A 22,243-nucleotide genomic window follows, 5' to 3' on the forward strand; every position below is an offset into this window, starting at 1 on the left:
GTTCATTAATATTTAATTTAGAAGACTAAAAATGGAAAAACATTATTCTTATGCAAAATTGTCTCTGATTTCTCTAAAATGATTTCCCCGTTTTACATAAATGCCACAAGTATTCCACACAGATTTTCTTTTACCCAGCACCAATAAGACACATATTTTTTAAAAAAAAAAGTTTTATATACTTTTTTAGCTTTGTTTGTTTTCAGCTTTGTTCAGATGTGATTGACAAAAAACTTAATTATTTAAGGTGCACAATACAGTATTTTGATATAAGTATATCTTGTCTAATGATTCCCAAAATAAATGTAATTAACATCTACATCACTTGACATAGACAGATTTTTGTTGCGGGGGGTTGTTTTTATGTATTTATTTATTTATTGCTTATTTTTGGCTGAGAACACTTAATATCTATCTATTCCTTTAATAAATTTTAAATATATAAAACATACAGGATGCTTCATGAATTTGCATGTCATCTTTGCAGAGGGGCCATGCTAATCTTTGTGTCATCCCAATTTTAATATATGTACTGTTGAAGTGAGCAGTAGGCCTCTTTTTTTGTGAGAGGAAATCCTCCTTCTTCAGAAAGTTTGCTTTTTTTGTAATATTGAGATTTCAATAATATTGACTAAAACTTATTGCCTATGAAAACCTTTTAAATTGAATCCTAGAATTGATGAGATATAAACTTGGTGAGGCCGTCATCTCTATGAAACACTATAATAAATATTAAAATTACAAAAGACATTTGATGAAAAGAAGAGCCCAGTAGCAGCAATAAAGATGACATCGTAGACAAACAGATCTGCAGAAAAGCTGTCCACGGCAACAATGGAAGACAGTAGAGTGATTTCTTCAGAATGACAGAAAAAACAGCTATCAACCTAGATTCACTGGCACAACAAAACTATCTACTAATACTGAAAGTAAAATAATGATATTTTGCAATGAACTAGGCTTGATTTTACTACCAATATTTCCTACCCAAAGAAATTTCTAAATGATATATTTCAGGAGGAAAAAGAAATCCCGAACGGTCTGTGTTGCAAGAAATGATCGTGAAAAAAAAGTAGTATAGTAAAGACGTGAAAATACAGGGGTTTCAGGTGAACATGAAAATGCCATCACAAACCTAGAGGCCTAGAGCAGGTTCTTCCTCAACAGCCCTCAGAAGGAAACAGCTTGCTGACACCTGGTTTCAGACTTCTAAGTTCTGATTGTGAGATAAGAGATTTATGTTGCTTAAGCCGCAGAAAAATATATAAATGTATGAAAATCAAAATAAGTTATTTTTATACAATGATAAAATAAAAATAATATAAAATATGTTTGGCTAAAAGGAAGGAACTAAAATCATGAAATCTAGTCTGTTTGTGAAACGGACTAGGGTTGATCAGGTTGAAAGAGTTCTAAGGTCTTTTAATCATTCATATGGTGATTGAGGTCAATATTAAAGAATAAAATGAAAATAAGAGCCAGAACTCAAAACTTTCATGGTTTACAAAGTGAAAATCAATGAAAAATAGTGGAAAAAAAGAAATATTTCAGTTGATATATAAAAGGAAATGAAGGAGGAAATCAGGTCATAAAAAGGCAGAAAAAGCATAAAACCCTAAATAAAATAGAAGTATGTCAAAATGTATCAAGCATCAAAATGACTATACTTGTCAATTAAACAAAAGCATAGGTTGTGGAAAATCAAACAACATTTCACAATACTGTTTATGAAACATAAAGATCATAAAAATTGTTTAAATGCAGATTAGAAAAAGAAACCCGGGTGGATATATTAATATCAGAAAATAAGACTTTAGGACAAATACATACAAAGGAAGGTGAGGTGCAGGTCACTACATACTGATAAATGTTCAATTAAATGGAACCCTATGGCAGTTCTATATTTGTTTACAGCTATTAAAATAGCAGTGTTAGGATTAGGTAAAGCCGTGTGTTCTAAAATTGAAATAGTAATGGCTAAGTACTTTATTTTCCTCTTATTTATCTAAAGTAGAACAGCAAACTATCCAGTGCTGGTGAGAGAATTTTGCGCCTCAATTCCTCAGGGATTAGGTTTCTTCTACCTCATTTGTTGGTCACACTTAGGTATAGTTTTCATCATCATGGTCCAAGAAGGTAGAATTTCGTGTCCTATGCTGTAAACTAGAAGGGACAATAAAGAAGACAAAAGGTCTCTGCCAAGTATCTTTTAACAACTTTCAAAAGATACCATATTACACTGCTTATATTCCGTTAGCCATTAGCTGTATCTTAGTGATAACATCATGTATAGGTGCAAAGGAGGCTGGCAATGGTAATCTGTACAGCTCCTATAATATTGAAGTAGAGAACAGGCTGGGCGGGTAGCGGGGGGTGTACAACCAGTTGCTTCTGCTTAAATAATCTCAAAATATATAAAGCAAAAGTTGATAGAACTGCAGGGAAAAACTGAAAACCACTACCATAGTGAAAGATTTCAACTTTCCTCTCTCAAACACTGAGAAGCTAAAACCACAAAAATATTAGTATGTATATGATACTATATACACAGTATTATATATATATATATATAATTATCTAGCATGGTAGTTATATATATTTGTATATAATAATTATCTTGCTAGATTAAAAGATATATATATATATATGTAGCACTCTGAAACTCTTGAAAAATGTGTTTCCTCAAGAATAAAGTACACTCACAAAGTTGGTCAAATACTAGGTTATGAATGCGATAGATATTAACATAATTTCAAAAAGTCTGTGTCAATTAGATCATGAATAGAATTTAAATAAATTATGTAGTAATTAAATTTATCAATAATGTAAATGCATATACTTAGAAATTGTGTCTTCTAAATATTAATATTTAATAGATCAAAAAGTCTATAGAAATTTTTAAATAATTATATATATGTGTAAATGCATACACTTAGAAATTGTCTTCTAAATATTAATATTTAATAGATCAAAAAGAAATAGAAATTTTTAAATAAGTGTGTGTGTGTGTGTGTATGTGTGTGTTTCAGGCCTTCCTTGATAAACAAAGTGAAAACAGTTCTTCTGCTATTTTAAAAAAAATGGAAATTCTTAGAAATTCAATGATATCACAATTTAAAAAAATGAACCTCAAATATTCCTGAAAACAAACCGACTGAATCAGTTTTTTAAAATATTCCAAAAAGTGAATTCTTGGACCAAAATGTTTTCTGAACAAATTATAACCTTAAAAAGAGATCATTTAAGTCTTACATAAATTTTACTAAAGAACTAAAATGAAGGAATATGATGCAAGTCATTATGTGAAGTTAGTGTAATCTTGTTATCAATGCCAGAAAAGGATATAATGAGAAGGGTAAACTAAAGATCAATTTTCCTTCTAAATATAGATGCAAAAATTCCAAACAAAATTTTAGTTAACTGAATCCAGCAGTGCATGAAAATGTACTACATCTTGTCTATGCTTGGTTTACTACAGAATTGCAAAGGTGCTTTCTAACTAAAATTTTTTTAAAAAGTAAGTACATTATCATATTAAGAGACCAAAGTAATAATTAATTTAATAAATGCAGGTTTATTTAATTCTTAATTCGATTTTTAAAAATAGAGACAGGGCCTTACTCTGCCACCCAGGCTGGAGTGCAGTGGCACTATCATAGCTCACTGCAGCCTCCAAACCCTAGTCTCAAGTGATCCTCCTGCCCCAGCCTCCCAAATAGCCAGGATTACAGGAATACACCACTGTGCCTGGGTTATTTTTTGAAATTCTTTGTAGACATATCCAATACAGTAAGACATGAGAAATAAATAAAATTTATATGGATTAAAATAAAAGAAATAAAATCCTCGTTATGCAGGGATTATATGGTTGCAAAGAAAATCTAAAATAATATTCATTAAAATTATTGGCATAAAAACAGACATTAAGAAAGCTGCTGAATGTAATATTAATGTAAAAATATTGATTGCATTTCTGGAGAATTAAAATAATACTTGGAAAATGTATTCTAAAGAAAAATATTGGACATCATTCACCATGGTAGTTACAATGTCATCTCTGGATAACCTAAATTATAGTAATATATGATTGCAAACATTTAAAATTGATTGTAAGACATTTAAGAAAACACAAAAATATATAGTGTTTGTGGATCGCAAGGGTCTATGCAGTCATGTCTCTCCGAATTTACTATAGGTTCAGTGAAAATACTCAAACATTTTCAGCAGATGTTTGTAAAACCTTTTGGAATTGCAAGGCACAGGATTAGCCAAGAGACTCCCGAGGAAGAGAAGCAAGTTTAAGGGATCTTCTTTTATCAACTATCAAGATGTTTTAAAAGACCAAAATATTTAAATTAATATTGTGTTAGATTAGGAATAGACAAAACAGCTCCAAAATAAATCCAAAACTCCATGAACTAAAGGTCATTTAACATATTATAGAAGAATCACTGCAATCATTAATAAATGATTGTTGAAAAAGAGAGACTGTTTAATTAGTGACACTGAGACAATTGATTAGGCATTAAAAAGAAAAACACAAAACAAGAAAAAAAAGAAAAGAAAATTGGTTCTCTAGCTCACAAGTTCCACAGCAATCTACTTCAAATAATCATAATCATAATAATAATAGTAATACCTTTAAAAGATGAGATAAAAGAATTTCTTATTGGCTTTGGGGTAAAAATAATATCCCACAACAATAAGTACTTACTAATTGAACCATATTAAAATTTAAACATATGTTCACCAAAAAACTCCTTAACGTGTGAAAAAGGAAAATAAAAATTTGGAGAAGATATTTGCAGCACATATAGTTGAAAAGGTTTTATTATCCGGTATATTTTTCAATATATGAAACATGTTTTATAGAATGTCTCTAAACAAGAACCAAACAAGAAAACCAAACGAATAAATGCTGACACTGCATTACTAATTAGGTATTTGCAAAGTAAGACTATAATGAAGAGTTTATATTCATAAGACTGCCAATATTTAACAATTCCACACATGATGGAAATAGAAAACTACGTATACTGCTAGTTGGATAAATTACATAAGAAACAAATGTCATTATTTTATAAAGTCATACACGTAAATTCTTAAGCCAGAAACTGCACTTATAGGATTAGATAAATTTATGCAAATTTGCACTAGAAAACATGTACCAGAATATTTATAGCAGCATCATTTGTATTAGTAAAAAACTGGAAAAAACCCCAAAGTGTTGGAAAACACAAATAAACATAACGCACTGTAAGATATTGGTATTAAGTAAAAATAAGTCATAGCAATAACATGGATGAAACTTAAGAATGTTGAATAATTAAATATAAAATAAAAGTATCAAAACTACATAAAGTATGAAAATACTTTCAAAAGCTCAAAAGAAGTGAAATTAATAATACATCGTATGGCTGGGCGCGGTGGCTCACGCTTGTAATCCCAGCACTTTGGGAGGCCGAGGCGGGCGGATCACGCGGTCAGGAGATCGAGACCATCCTGACTAACACAGTGAAACCCCATCTCTACTAAAAATACAAAAAAATTAGCCGGGCATGCTGGCGGGCGCCTGTAGTCCCAGCTACTCCGGAGGCTGAGGCAGGAGAATGGCCTGAACCCGGGAGGCGGAGCTTGCGGTGAGCCGAGATCGCACCAGTGCACTCCAGCCTGGGCGACAGAGCGAGACTCCATCTCAAAAAAAAAAAAATAATAATAATAATAATACATCATATAAGAATGCATACATATAGTAATTACATACCTAAAGCAATACAAATAAAATTCTGAATTTAAAAAAATTTAGATTAGTTTCAACTACAATGAGAGGCATGGCAATGAAATGGGAAATCAGTAATGATTTTGATTTTATTAATATCTATTTTTATTATGTGTTGTAATTTATAAATTTGTTACATATATTTTTGTTTCAAATAATACATAATTGTTCTAGGATAAGCAAATGCAAAATACTGATGATACCAATTACGGCTACTTGTATTTTTTTGTAAAAATGACAGAGCTTAATTACTAAGGTGTAGTTACAAAGTCATAACTATGGAAATATTTTAATGATTTTTCTTTACTGTGCCATCAATAATTGATGATAGTTCATCTACTTTGTGTGAATTAAAATAAAGACTTTAGTTAAAATTAATAATACACTTACATAAAGGAAAAAAGAGAGTGCATGAGGGCCTTGAAATTAAATTTTAAATTCAAATTATATTTCCTAAGCTAATGTCATTTGATCGAAGTCTGGCTATCAAGTTACAAGCAAGAAGAATGCTTCTTTCCAAACGAAAATTTCCTGAGTGTCAGCAAAATGTCCAAACCATCTATTTCATATTGATGTGCTTTTTAAAACTTTCCTCTTCAAATCAAGGGCACTTCTTTGTTCCAGATTTAAGGAGCAGATGAAATATATTCTAATAGATTCATATCATAAATCTCTAGTGTCTAAGTAGACCTGAAGAAACATCTATCTGTCCTGATCAGTATCTCCAGAGGCTATTACATTCCCATTTTTTTTAAAAAAAAGTCATCTGTGTGGAGCCCAGCTCAGTCTCCAGCTTGTCAGTTCAAGAATTTTAGAATACTTCTTCAGTTTTGCTCATTAAGATGTGTATCTTTTATGCTTCATGATAAGCATTAATATTCAAAAAATCCAGGGAAAATGCCATACGGCAAGTGCTTAAGCTAGAGACTACTACTATGCCAAACATTTGGAGCTCCCCAATTACTACTGGACCCTATTTTTGTCTGGCAACTGCTGTGTTATAAAACAAGTGCCATTTTGAGGCTCAAGTCAGCAGCGTCAATCTAACTGCTAGTTCAAGATGACTTTGTAGCCCTCAAGGATTGCAAGATGTGGATGATTGCTCCTTAGAGGGATAACGGTTGACAGGGCTGGTGAAACAACTCATGAATGATGAACTGAGAAAGCATCCAACTGTTCATGCAGACCTGTAAATGTGCCATACCGCAACCTCAGAAAGGATTACAGCAATTTCCCCACGTCTTATTATTTGCCTCTGACCAGGAATGACAGAGATGCACAGACATCACTAGGTGTATCCTGGATATATATCACACATTCTGATCCCTTAATTTCTTTGTATTAAGCAAAGGTATCAAACTCTTAAAACTATTACATATTGAACACACATCTATTGCCTTTGTTGTAAAATTAATGATACAAAACAACTCTAGCAATGTGTAAAATGAAGGAAAGACTCACCAAGAGTTCACCAATGCACTTCAGCTTCTATCCCCAAGGCTAGTAGCATGTGCAATGACTTTTATTAGAACCAACCAACCAATGACCACATTTTTAATCAATCTGATGCTTTATGAATTTATGTAAATATAAGCACACAATAGGCATGTTTTGAGTAGCTTTAGTTGTGGAAAAACGTTTACATAGTTTACATATCAATCTAAGAAGAATATAGACTGTGAAAAAAGAAGCATAATTTATTTCTCTGCTGTTAGTGCTCTCATTCTGGTAGCAATAGCTATAATATTTCCAAAAGGGACAATATTTATTTATGGTTTTATAAAAAATTATTTCAGCAATTGAAAAAGAGGGTTAGTATACTTACAAGAAATAGGGTGATATACTATTTGACACAGAGATGCCATTCTGTGATGTGCCTGATACAAACACCACTTTAAACTGCTCACATTTGCTCAAGTATCACAACATACACTGTAAAGTAGCAGTTTAAAATTTAGCAGTTGAATAATACAATCAGTATATAAGCAAGATTTTATTTTCCTTACCATCCTACATATTGTGTCATCCATCTCATTTACTTTGTATTTACTGGTGACCTCCTTGTTAGCCATTAATGAGCTACGTTATCACAGCCTGTATCCCTCATTGCCTTCTACTTCTCATGTACTTTGTCTTCTCTGCTTCCCAGGAAAGATACTCTGCGGCCCTTGCATTTACCAGCTGCTTTGTTCCTTTATGTCCCTTTGTTCCTCGCTAAATTCATTTGACATCTTTCTTTCATTACAAAATTTCAAATAAAGAACCAATTCTACATATGAACAATATTTGAATCGTCAAAAGACCTAAGTTGTAAAAAGAAAACCGTTGTCTAGTGAAGAAATTTTGTTTGTGTAATAATTTACCTAGTAATAAATCTTTATAATATCAGTATTTTGTTAAGAGAACCTCTCTGCTAAAGAGGAAAAAATAGTCTGTGATATCTAAATATGTTTCTTGTCATCTAATCCATTAAACTCACACTTTGTATCTAAATGAAATTTTTGATTGTTGTTTTCACTTATTTCTAATATTTTTCAGCCCCTCCCATTAATTCAGTCTCTAAATAAAATAAAATGGCAAAATTTTCTAACCAGAAATAACTAATTTAGCATTTAAATTAAGACCTAGTCTCCAGGATGATGAGGTAACAAAACAAGAATTGCACTATTTCGGCTCTGGAGGGAGTAATTGAAATGACCTGCTTTCATTTTGTTTTTATTACTTACTGTAGTTTAAAACTAAGGGGAAGGACAATTTTGCTCTGTTGATCTATTGGTTGCTTGATGGTGGTTTTGATGAATATAATTAATTAATATTGATCTTAAGTTGTTATAAAACTTTTCAGCAGCTGTTATGTGAGAAAGCATATTTAGTTATGTTCAAAGTACACTTGAAAGTAAAAAGTAACATATAACTTAAAAGTATGGAACATTGAGAAACTTGTTATAGAGATTATTTTTACTTATTTTCAAAAGGAGCCATAATCCTTATGTATTACTTAATCCCTTGTGTGAAAAATAAAAATGTGAAGCAAATATCTGTCTGATCCACTTGCCAATTTGAGAGCAATATTGGATCATACACATTTGAAAATCAAAGGTCCTGGTAGAGACAGAAAACATCATTTCCTAAAGAAAATACTTCTTAAATGTCAGCATCTAGGTTACCTGTTAAGAAATTTCCTCTCTTCTCTGATATCCTATTTTGACATGATCTTCTAAGGAAACAGGTTGTTCATACTAAGTAAATTTATTAGAAAGTAGTTTACAATGAAAATATAAAGGCCTTGATAGCTTTATATGTGTATCATGCTCTAACATCTCCACTTAGAAATCCATGTTAATCAATATTTAGTAAATATGTATTTGCCAATAGATTATAATTTGTGATATATTTAAGAATTAAAAGTGACGAGTCTTTGCTCAATCACTGTTTAGGTATTCAACTGGTTAACTGATAGTACCCATTTATACAAATAATACATTAATCAAAAATGCTTTCCTCTAAAACTTTCTAAGCTTGGTATTTTTATGCTTCTAGGAGACACAAAGTGCTAAATTCAATAACTTGTATTACCTATAGTATTCTTATATCTGTTCCAATAACAATGACCTTTGAATGCATGCAATTAAAATAAAGTATGTTCATTTTATTTTAGTTTATAATTGAGAAATTTTGTAAAATTTTGTAAAATTACTTAGTACATGTAATAGACATAAAACTGAAAACATAAACTGTGATCATCTCTTTGCTTGTGACAATTAAGTGGGTCATAATAACTAATTTATTATGACCACAACCCTTTTATCTGTAAAAGGAACAGAGTTTAGTTAAAGAAAACTCTTTGAATGTTTGAATGTGGGAAAATATATATCCCTTTAAAGTTGATGAAGTGTGCTTAAAATGAACATGAACACTGGAGACAGAGAAACATTTTATTAAATCCTGAATTTGCTAATTACATAAAATGTAACTGTGGGTCAAAGTGTGAGTCATAGCATCATCTTACTCTAAAAAAGTAGTCAAAGTATGTGGTATAGTTTATTATGGGAATTATACGAAAAAAGTTATATAATAACACAGGCAGAATCTAGGTATCTCAACAAATATTAGCAAATGATTCTGCTTCCTTTATCAAAACTGCAGATAAACATTAGACTATTTTCCCAATATTTTTTCTCAAAAAGTTTTGCTAAATATCTGTAACCAAATTTACTAAGATACAATTTTTATGTGTACAATTAAGTAGCATTAAGTATATTCACATTATTGTGCAACTATGACCCCATCAATCTCAAAATTTTTGCATCATTCCAAATTGTAATTCTTCCCATTAAACAGTAATTTATCTCCCTACAATCCCTGGTAAACACTATGCAATTTTCTGTTTCTATGAATTTGATTATTCTATACATCTTATATAAGTGGAATAATAAACATTTGTCTTTTTATGTTTGGCATATTTTTCTTAAAATAACATTTGAAAGGTTCACTCATGTTGAGGGTGTATTAGAATTTAATTCTTTTAAAAAGCTCAATAATATTCCATTGTGTGTCCTTACCACCTCTTCTTTATCCATTCATTTTTGTGTAGATATTTCGGTTGTTTCCATCTTTTGATTATTATGAAAAATGCTGCTATAAACATGGGTGTACAAACATTTGTTGGAGAACTTGCTTTAAATTATTTTGGATATTTACCTAGAAGTGAAATTGCAGAATCATATGGTAATTCCAGGTTTATCATATGGTAATTCCAGGTTTAATCTTTGGAAAAAACACCATATGATTTTTCACAGCAGTTTCACCATTTTAAATTCCCACCAACAATGTGCAAACGTTCCAGTATTTCCACGTCCTTGCCAACATATTTTTCTGTTTGTATAATAGCCATTCCAATTGGTATTAAGTAGTATCTCACTATGCTTTTGATTGGCATTTCCCTAATAACTCGTGACATTAATTAGTGATGTGTGTCTTTTTATGTCTTTATTGGCCATTCGTATATCTTCTTTGGAGAAATCTATGTTTAAGTCTTTTGCCTATTTTTAATTGGGTTGTTTATTTTATTTTTGGTTGTTGAGTTTTAGGAGTTCTTTATATAGTCTAGATATTAATGTTTTCAAATTTATTGTACACAAATATTTTCTTTTTTGTGAGTTGCCTTTTCACTCTTATTATTGTTATGGGTTTTGTGCCTGATGGTACAAAACTTTTCATTTTGATGAAGTCTATTTTATTCTTGTCTCTTCTTTGTTGCCTGTGCTTTTGATCCCATATCCAATAAATCATTGCCAAATCCAACATCATGAAGATTTTACCTTATATATTCTTCTAATAGTTTTGGAGTTAAATCTCTTATGTTTAGATTTTTGCTCCATTTTGAGTAAATTTTTTATATAGTGTAAGTGTTCAACTTAATTATTTTCCGTGTGGAAATCCAGTTCCTCCGGAACCATTTTTTGACAACACTATGTTTTCCCCTTTGAATTGTCTTGTCATTGTCAAAGATCATTTGACTATATATATGAGAGTTTATTTCTTGGCTCTCTATTCTATTCTGTTGGTCTATGTTTATCTTTATGCAAATACTACATTGTTTTGATTTTGCAGATTTAAAGTAAGTTTTAGAATTAGGGCATGAGAGTCTTCCAAATGTTCTTTTTTATTCCTAAGATTGTATTTGATCATTTAAATTTATAGGAGATTCCATATGAATTTCAGGATAGTGTTTTTTCTATTTCAGCAAAAATAAATTTGGACTTTGAAAGGGGTTGCATTGATTTGTAGATCACTTTGGATAGTACTGGCATCTTAACAATATTAATTTTTTCAGTCTATGAACACAAAACATCTTTCCATGTATTCATGGTTTAAAAAAATTCTTTCAGCAATATTTTGTAGTTCACAATGTACCAATCATTTACCTTCTTAAGTACATTCCTGAGTTTTATTCTTTTTGATGCTATTGTAAATGTAATTGTTTTCTTAATCTCCTTTATGAATTGTTTATTTTTAATGTATAGAAATACACCTGATGTTTATGTATTCCTGCTACTTTGCTGAATTTATGTGTTAGTTTCTGTAGGGTTTTTTTGTGAAATTTTTAGGGATATATATACAATTACATCACCTGCCAGCATAGATAATTTTACTTCTTCCTGTCCAATTTGGATGTCTTTTATTTCTTTTTCTTGTTTAATTGGTCTGGCTAGAACTTCCAATACTAGATTATATAGAAGTGAATAAAGCAGGCATTCTTGTATTATTCTTGGTCGTGGAGGAAAAGCTTTCCGTCCTTCACCATGGTATATGTTATTAGCTGTGGGCTTTTCTCATGTATAACATTTATTATGTTAAGAAATTCTGCTGAATTTGGTTTGTTAATATTTTGCTGAAGATGTCTCCATTGATATTTATAAGAGATACCAGTCTGTGGTTGTTCTTGTTTGCTTGGTGTCCTCATCTGGCTTTGGTGCCAGTGTAATTTCATAGAATGAATTAGAAGTATTCCCTCCTCTTCAGTTTTTTTAGAAGGATATGAGAAGGGTTGTTGTTAATTGTTCTTGAGATATTTCATAAAATTCACTGAAGCTATCTGATCCAGGGCTCTTTCTAAGGAAAATTTTGATTACTGATTCAATCTAGTTACTACTTATGAGTCTATTCCTATTTTCTATTTCTTTATATATACTTTTATGAATAATTTGTTTATCTAGTAAACAAAGTAAGCTATGAATTCAGGCAAACTAAAATTTGCTTCTAGAAAATTTGCCTTCTGCTTTATGTACTTTTGTATTAGAACCACAGGAAGGGAATATATTTTTATGTGACTACTCTGTGACAAGGACCACTAAAAATGTCATATGCATTATTTCATTGGAGTCATGATGTTTGTTATTATTATTCTATATTATATATATCCTATATGCTCTTCTAAATTTATCACACACTTGCTATGTGTCTTCAAAGACATATAATTCTTTGAAACCTCATTATTTTAAATTAGAAATGTGTCTTCACCATATTTGATTATTTTACAGATTTAATGACACAGTATATTTCAAAATTTCTAGCACAATCTCTAGTAAATAACAAATTTGGTTATAGTTATTTCTTCTTGTGTTCTTTATATTTTAAAAGACAAAACAAAATTTAAAATATCTAAAACCTTAAAGTAAATAACTAGTGAGTGACAGCTTTATTTTCCTTTCTTTTCAATAGTTGACCTCCTACATATATCTAATAAGTATTTCTAAAATGAAAGGAATAAACATTCACTTAAACATAAGAACTACATTTTAAATATTCAACACTTTTTATCCCTCAATTTTTTATAGACATAAGAGTCCATGCATTTGTTTTCTTCTTATTTTTTAGAGATGGAGTCTTCCTATGTTGCCCAGTCTGAACTTGAGCTCGTGAACTCAAGCAATCATCCTACCTCAGCCTTCCAAGCAGCTGGGAATAAAAAGGTCCACCATCACGTCTGGCAGCACAAACATTGTTTTGAGATTTCATGTTTCTTGAATAGCTACATATATCAATTAATCCGTATTTTAAATGGTTCCTTCATGAGAGGAAACTTTAAAAAATAACATTTAAAATATATTATTGAAGTTCATTTAGAAATACTCAATTAAATGAATTCTGTAGAAAGTCTTTTATCATTGTGACACTCATGGCTTAATTTTTTTCTAACATAAAATAAATTCAGAATGCTAAATAATAATTTGATTTTGGCTATTTGGTCTTTTAATGCATGCTCTACTTGGAGGTTAAACTGAAATTTTAGAATAGTGTACAGTTCATGAGAGTGACTTTTTTCTTTCAGAGTAAAAGGGAACAAATTGTCTTTAAAAGAAACAAAAAAAAAGTTAGTCATGGTATAAAAGTTCCCCAAAGATTAAATACAAATAAATTATAAAAGTAAAGGGATAAGTTTGCAGTATATAAAGTAATGTTATTACTTTAAAAATCATGGACATATAGGTTACCTTAAGAGACTTACCTTAAATTATTAGATGAATGTAATATTTTTAAATGCAAATGACAAGAATAAAGCAGGCACACAGGACACTGGAAATTATTCAAGACAATGAACTGAATTTGCTCTTTCAACACATGCTTAAATTGTGCAGAGCAATGCCTTCATTATCTCCCTTGACTGCAATTTTATTTTCTCTGTGTGTGCTTCAGAGACTCCTGTACCTCTGTGTTCAAACTATGAGCTAGTCAGATAATTCCCAACCGTCAGTGCAAATGAGACCAAGGTATGATTGATTAACTTTACAGATCATATGAGTATCTCATTCTTGTAAACCTCATCAAGTTCTCTTACTAAAACATTTGGCCCTCACAACTGCATCCATGTTGCTACAAAGGACATGCTTTTGTTCCTTTTTATGGCTGCATAGTATTCCAAGGTGTACATGTACCATATTTTTTTCTATGAAATTCATTGTGCATGGTAACAGTGCATTTAAAATGAGGGAGAGGGTAAATTTAAAGTCCTGAGTAGCAGAATGTTGGCTTTAGTGTATATTTGCTAATTGTTTATTATAAAAACATCTATATCTCTTGTAAATGGTTATGCCTATCTGTTGTAAAATAATTTATAAAGTTTGTGTGTCATAAAATCATTTATTTCAAGTCTGTATGACTAAAATTATTAAATAGCAAGGTTATTAACATTTTTGATAGTGTAACTCTGATGTCAGTCATCCCACATCCAATGCCCTTACTGACATTTGCAAAGAGCCAGGATCTTATGTATTTCTTTCACTCAACTACAGTGTAATTTCCACCTTTGGCTAGACTTTGATTCTCCAATTTACATGTTTTAAGTTACTTTAGACTTTTCCTGATCTTCACACTGCACGTTTATTTTTCTTTTGATTTTTATTTTAGGTCCGGATGTATTTGTGTAGGATTGTTACATGGATAAATTGCATGTTACCGAGATTTGTTGTATACATGATCCCATCACCCACGGAGTGGGCATAGTACCAAATAGTTGGTTTTTCAACCCTTGCCGTCCTTTCATCCTCCCCCATCTGGTAGTCCCCAGTGCCTGTTCTCATCTTTGTGTCTATGTGTACTCAATATGTTGTTCCCACTTAGAAGTGAGAACAGGTAGTACTTGGTTTTCTGTTCCTGCAGTAATTTGCTTAGATTATGGCCTCCAGCTGCATCCGCGTTGTTACAAAAGACATGATTTTCTTCTTTTATGGCTGCGTAGTATTCTATGATGTACCTATACCACATTTTCTTTATCTAGTCCACCATTGATGGGCATCTAGGTTGATTCTATATCTTTGCTATTGTGAATAATGCTGCAACTAGCATATGAGTGCATGTGTCTTTTGGTATGATAATTTGTTTTTCTTTGGGTATATAACCACTAGTGAGATCGCTGGTTCTTTTTTAAGATCTTTGATAAATCTCCAAACTGCGTTCCACAATAGTTGAACTAATTTACTTCTCACTAACAGTGGATACGTGTTCCATTTTCTCCACAACCTCTCCAACATCTATTATTTTTTGACTTTTCAATAAGGGCCTTTCTGACTAGTACACTACACATTTTAGATTTGCATGATATATTTCATACCTTTTCATAAAAGTGTGTTTACTAAGGTTCAAAAAAGTTATTTGATTTGTATATTATACAAGCACTATTCAGTGAGTCAATATATATTTTAATAGGAGGCAAAGGCTAAAATAATGCTCTGTCATCCATTCTTCCTGCTCCTCTTCAAAAGCCCTCACACTAGGGTAAACCTATAACAAGAGAAATAAAATATTTTCTATACTTATCTTAAATTGAGTATTTGAGGGCTCCCAAGAAATATGCGTATGCATTTAGAGTTTGTACCCACACTTCCCCCGCATTTGGTTAGTGGCTAAGACCACAGGCACATCCTCAGAATAATCCTTCTTGACATTCTGAAAATCATATGCAGATAAGAAAGATTATAAATTCAACCACCTCTATCATATAATGTCATGACAACACACACATTTAATGAATAGCCTCAAAATGAATGGCCAAATTTCATGCCCCCACAGTCCTGTGTGAAAGAATAAGAAATTAATTCCTCTAAGAGGGAGTTAAACCTCCAAGGCACATTTCAAAGCCACTTTCAATGATCATAATTTGTGGGATTCCTTCAGTTATGAATAAATAACATCCTCCCATTTCCAAAGTCAAATCTTGATGTTTTTAGTTCTTCCACGCCACCCTCCCAAAAAGACAGAAATATTGAACCAATGAAATGTGTAAAATTTTAAAACTCAAAACTTCACACTCTGTTTTCCTCTGTGAAATATTTATTCCATACATAAAAGTTTTCTTGTGAGATTTAAATATACTGAAACAATTATTTACAAAGGAAATACGTACAAACAATAAATTACCATCCATGAATGCTTCCTATTCTTAGTGATACTACTTGTAATATCTAGAATTATTGTATATTATCTAGAAATACAGTATCAGTAAATCGTAATACAGCTCTCTTATGCCAGGCTTATAGAGAATACAATTTTTAGCTCCTCTACCAACATAATTAATTGGTATATATGTATCTAAAAATAAGAGTCTTCTTGTCATAAGATGATGAATTTCAGCTTGTGTTATGTGATATCTACATATCTAGTTGGGACTTGAATTATTGTCCTACTATGGTAGACTGTGAAGGCTAAACATGTACCTCTTTACTCAGTTTTACTTCTATTAAAGACCCTTAAAAGGCAAATAAAAAATTCTAATTATAACCATAATACAAATGGTTATTGTCTTCTCACATGTTCTTCTACATGTGAAGTTTCTAGAGCTCCTGGACTCATTGGTTCTCAAAATATAGGGTGCATTAAAATCACTGTAGTGACTTTTCACTTTGTGAAAAGATAGATGTAGGCCCCTCTCTCCAGAGATCAAATCAGCAGGCCAATGATAAGGCCCAGGACACTTCGTGGTCAAAGAGATTTGTTGGACAATTCTGGTGTGGAGACACTGAGACTCAACAATTATGGGACATAAAACTTCAGGTTCAGGATTCAGAGAAACCTGGGGAAAATTATTCAGAGATAATACTTTGATCTTTCTTTCATTATAGTTCAGTCTTGCATAATATTTTGTATAAAAACAATTAAAGATAATTGATCACGAACCTTAAGTTGAACTCAATAAAAATATAGATACTTCAAACAAGTGTTATGCAGAAGGTTGGCTTGCAAAAACTAAGTGGGTTATGCATCTGAATAATATGGATGCTTTGAAGTAAAGAAGAAGAGGAGGAGGAAAAGGAAGAAGCAACCTCAGAAGAATCATCATTAGATGTGAATGTAGCCATGGAAATCTCCACTAGGGATAATGACATAAAATAGATGTCAAAATTAAACAAAAGCAACAATTAAAAAAGGAGCAGGCCGGGCTCAGTGGCTCACGCCTGTAATCCCAGCACTTTGAGAGACCGAGGAGGGCAGATCACGAGTTCAGGAGATCAAGACCATCCTGGCTAACATGGTGGAAACTTGTCTCTACTAAAAATACAAAAAATTAACTGGGCGTGGTGGTGAGTACCTGTAGTCCCAGCTACTTGGGAGGCTGAGGCAGGAGAATGAAGTGAACCCAGGAGGTGGAGCTCAGAGTGAGCCGAGATCGCACCACTGCACTCCAACCTGGGCGACAGAGCAAGACTCCATCTCAAATAAACAAATAAATTTAAAAAATAAATAAATAAAAGAAGGAACAATGTGAAGTCAGTATAACTAAGAAAAAAATTAAAGTAATTGGTAAATACAAGTATTAAGAACTCAATTACTGTATAGGTTGTTAATAAAAATTCATTATATGATGAAAAATTTAGAGAAATCTTTTTAAGCCTAGTCAAGCCTATAAAAATTATGTACATTGTGAGTAATCACATTGTTTTCAAGTATAAACTGAGCAACACATTCATGGAAAAGACTGGGCGCTAGTAAAATGTCTTGTGGCAAGGTGATAATACATTATTAGTGGGTATACTTTAGAAGATCAGAAGAGAGCAATACACAATTACAAGCAACAAAAAATGTGAAAAGCTTCATGGTGGTTCTGACCAATTATTTGTGTTCTTGTAAAGTTAGGTACAGTGTAAAGAGTGATCACAATGATAATTAATGTGTCCAATTTTTGTTGTTCTTTATATTTGAGATGTTTTGTTGTTTCTTCTGATTTTCTGGTTTCTCCTCTATATTATAATATATTAGTAGAAAAAATAGTGTTTTTTTATTATGAAATTTTGCTGCTGTATCATACCATCTTTAGCTACTTTACATTCTGCTTTAATACATCAGTGAGGTGAGTTAGGTAGACATCTACCAAGATATGTGCTTGATAAATTGACTCCAAACATGGATGCCATCATCAGGTGGACTGGGCTTAAAACTGGATGTCACCAACAGATACATATGCTCTGCCCTTAGCAAGCTGTGATGTAATTTTGGACATTGGCACCTAAGATATTCTTTCCTTAGCAAAATCTTCTCACCTGCATTTCTTGATCATTCTCAACTCTCAGCTTGACATGAGAATTCATACTTGGTAGTGAATACTTAACAATGGCCAGTAAAAAGCTAATTTCATTTTAAACTTTTTGTAATTTTTCAGTTCCATTCTCTGTCTGAGTTTTGTCATTTTCTGGTTACCAAAGAACATAAAATAAGTTATGTAGAAACCACTCTATTGAGCTATAAATTTTCAGCATTATCTTGTCCTCAGACTCAAATTATTCATATTTAAATTGGTGGGCAATATTCATTATATTTACTGCCAAATTAAGATCAAACTTGCCGTCAACAATTTTAGCAAAGATTTATTAAGTGCATTCTAGTTGCCAGAAATGGTTTCTGCATCCTGGATATGTAGCAATGTACAAATAACCCTGATAGATAAAGACAAAGCTTATATTCAGTAGAATATTTAAAAAAACAGACAACAAATAAACAAATGTTTGATATATCAGGTGTATATAAGGGATAAACAGAAAAATAACACATGGTAATGTGGCTGTGCATTGTGTTATATAGGGCAGCGAGGCAAGGTTTCTATGAGAAGATGGTTTCAGAGCAGGCAAAGATCTTGCTCTACTGAGCGATGATCATTACTCTTACTGTATTTTGAGTGGTATACTTTTCCAGGATGGTCCCCTTACATTGCTCATCAGTGCTCTTTAGGTTTAAAACAAAGAGGAAGCTGTAAATAAAGATAACATACCCAAAGAAACAAACAATCCACATGCATGAGTGATGAATCCATCCCATCTGACCGAAGAGTTTCAAGTCAGTTACACAGGTATTGTGAAACTGAAACTCACTCTCCTCAATGGTTGGTCATAGCTCAGGTCCAATTTTTCTCATAGGTACAATTTAACCAGCAGTTGGAAATTTCAGTGAGTGTGCATTGCTTTCTAAGCTGTTGACTTTATTAAGGGAGACCAGATACCGTTCTGTCATAGCAAGGCTTCAAATTACAACTCTGGATCCCTCAAGAACATTAATATCGCAGGCTCTCATGTCCGTACTGGCCCCTGTTCCCCTCTGGGCCATACAGTTTCAACTCCATTTTACTGCCACAGCTAGGAATCCCTTTAAGTGTCTGAAGATTTCTCCTTCTCCTCTCCTTTTCTCTTTTTTTTTTCAGTTATATCTTCTCTTTGATATATATTTTAATTTCAATGCTGTATGTTTGAAGTTTTAAGTATGAAACTTGGTAGGGATGGAGGCATGTTCTCGATTCTACTCAGTATCCCATCAGAAGTCTCCTTCATTAGAAGTTAAAGAGTTTGCAAAGTGTTTTCTGTGTGCTAACTCCCAACCTTAAAACAATTCATAAGAATAACAAAGTATATATAATATATTTGATGTACTTTAAATATTCATTTCAACCATTTAATTTATAGTGACAAATGCTACCTTACTAGTTGGAAAGTACCTCAGTCAGTACCCAACATGTAAGACAACAGCCAAGTGTGTATTGCTGCTGAAAACAAAAAAAAAGTAAGCCTAAGGATCAAAGTTTGGACAGGCCAATGTTCATATTTGGCCTCCCCCTTTCCCTGCTAAATGTAAGGCTTGATTGGAGTGATATAACATACTGGCTTACTATCAAGGACATATTGGGTCATTGAAAATACACTTCAAATGGCCAAACAAAACAAAGTCATTGTATGACTTTCAGACAAAGTCTGAAAGCCCACTGTGTAGGCTTCAGACAAAGACCTCAAGAGATTTAAGTTATGCTGCAAGTTATACAACCCTCAACTACAAACATTTATACATCATGGTTATAAAATCCTCTCCCACTAAAGATCTTATGGAGCCTGCAGAAATACCTCCTTAAAAATATAAGAAACACATTGATTTATAAATATTTTTTTCCACTGGCTAGGTAGCAAGAAAAGTTTTCCTTTGAAGGGAATAAACAGACTTTCATTTTTAAGGATAAAGAAACGCTCTAAGCTCTTCTAAAATTCCCTATCAAATTGACATATTAACATGATCGGAACCAAGAATGTGCACTAAGTTCAAATGGAGAGTTATTTACTACTAAATCCAACAAATTTCACACTACAGTAGTTCCTCAGTATTTGAAGGGGATTGATTCCAGGAACCCCCAACAGTACCAAAATCCATAGATGCTAAAGTCCCTTATATAAAATGGCATCATATTTAGATATAACCTACAAACATCCTCCCATATATGTACTTTAAATTATCTCTAGAAACACATGATACCAAATTTATTGTAAATGTTACATAAATAATTGTTATACTATATTGTTTCTTGTTTATATTATTTTTATGGTTTTTAATTTTATTTTTAAAGTATTTTTGATCCACAGTTGGTTGAATCTGAGAATTCACAACCAGTGGATGCAGAGGGTCAATTGTACATGTTTGTTATATTTTCCAAGGTAAGAGGAAATCTATTTAAAATTATATCACCAATTTTATATATATTTCATCAGAATGCGTTAAAAATACATTCTATAAATCCTTGAAATAGATCTAGTTACTGTGCTGCTTTAATTCTTTTTTTTAACCATCTGTCACTTGTGTTTTGTGAGTTTCTTTGTGTGAATATAATTATTATTTTTTACACCTATAAGAAAAATTTCAGTTGAGTAGCTTTTCTCTCCACCCTTACCCCTTCTAGAATTAATGTCTGCATTGCAAAAGATATATCTCCTTAAGACATTTTGTGAAACTATGAATTAAATAAAGAAATCTATCAGGAAATCTATCTCCACCAAAGTTAATGAGACATAAGTTCGTCGTTGAGATTGTTGTGCTTATATTTCATCCTTACTTATTTAGCTAGAATTTCCAGTTTCTACATACTTACATTTCAGGTCAAACAGAACCTCAAAAATGTTTGTGGCCCAATTCACACTTCGAGAAATACAAGCTAATTCCCGTTTATAGAATCTCACTCTCCTAAACTTCTTGGCATTTAATTTATCTAGAATAAGCAGATTAGCACAAGTTGAGTGTAAACAATGTATTATTGTACTGGGCCTCATTTTGCTTGCCAGAAGAAGGAGTGGATGAGAAATGTACCCCTTTGGAATGGGCTCAGAGTATAAAGATATTCATATTCCTTTTAAAAGCTTATTTTTAAATCCCCTCTATATTAGAGATTCTTAACAATCAAATGGATAAAATGATCTACTCCATAAATGAAGAATCAGTACTATTGCCATCCAGCTCAGTGCATGTTTTATGGGCTCTTAAAAGTGTCCAAGATGTTAGAGATGTGGGTTTTTAAGGGATTTCTACTCACTGGGACTGACCTGACTACTGTGATTTACAGTGTATATTTCCAGCAGTGAAAAATAAGTTAAAAAAAAAAAACTTACAGTCTTGATATGGCACCATGTCTTTAAGAGACCATTCTGAAGGCAATCCACTATCCTAAGTATTAATACCTTTTATATTAAAAGTGGAAGTTAGTTTTCTTTCCTAAAATAGACCTTATTCTGGCAATGATGTGCTTCATCTGCCTCGAAATGCTTTTGTCGGCACCTCTACTAATGAATTTACCAGATACCTCGTATGCTATCCTGTTCTCTTATACAATTTTGACTTCACTCAGATAGATTTTCCCATGGAAAAGCTGAAGCAACACCCATATCCCCTTTGGATTCTCTAGTACTGTCTACTTTATCGTCTAAATAAAGTTAATGTATTAGTCTGTTCTCACACTGCTAAATAAAACATACCCAAGACTGGGTAATTTAAAAAGAAAAGAGATTTAATTGACTCACAGTTCATCATGGCTGGGGAGGCCTCAGGAAACTTACATTCATGGTGGAAGGGAAAGCAAACACATCCTTCCTTCTTCATATGGCTGAAGCAAGGAGAAGCTCCAAGCAAAAGGAGGAAAAGCCCCTTATAAAACCATCAGATCTTGTGAGA

At 32.1% G+C, this 22,243-nt stretch overlaps 1 non-coding gene across 1 annotated transcript; it reads right to left on the reverse strand.

The window, feature by feature from the left end:
• Positions 1–444: 444 nt before the first annotated feature.
• On the reverse strand, positions 445–550 carry LOC129471728 (U6 spliceosomal RNA). Its single transcript, XR_008653697.1, has one exon. It is a non-coding gene; the product is annotated as a U6 spliceosomal RNA (small nuclear RNA).
• Positions 551–22,243: the final 21,693 nt, after the last annotated feature.

The sequence above is a fragment of the Symphalangus syndactylus genome, chromosome 21 (assembly GCF_028878055.3).
Source record: "Symphalangus syndactylus isolate Jambi chromosome 21, NHGRI_mSymSyn1-v2.1_pri, whole genome shotgun sequence".
Classification (NCBI taxonomy): domain Eukaryota; kingdom Metazoa; phylum Chordata; class Mammalia; order Primates; family Hylobatidae; genus Symphalangus; species Symphalangus syndactylus.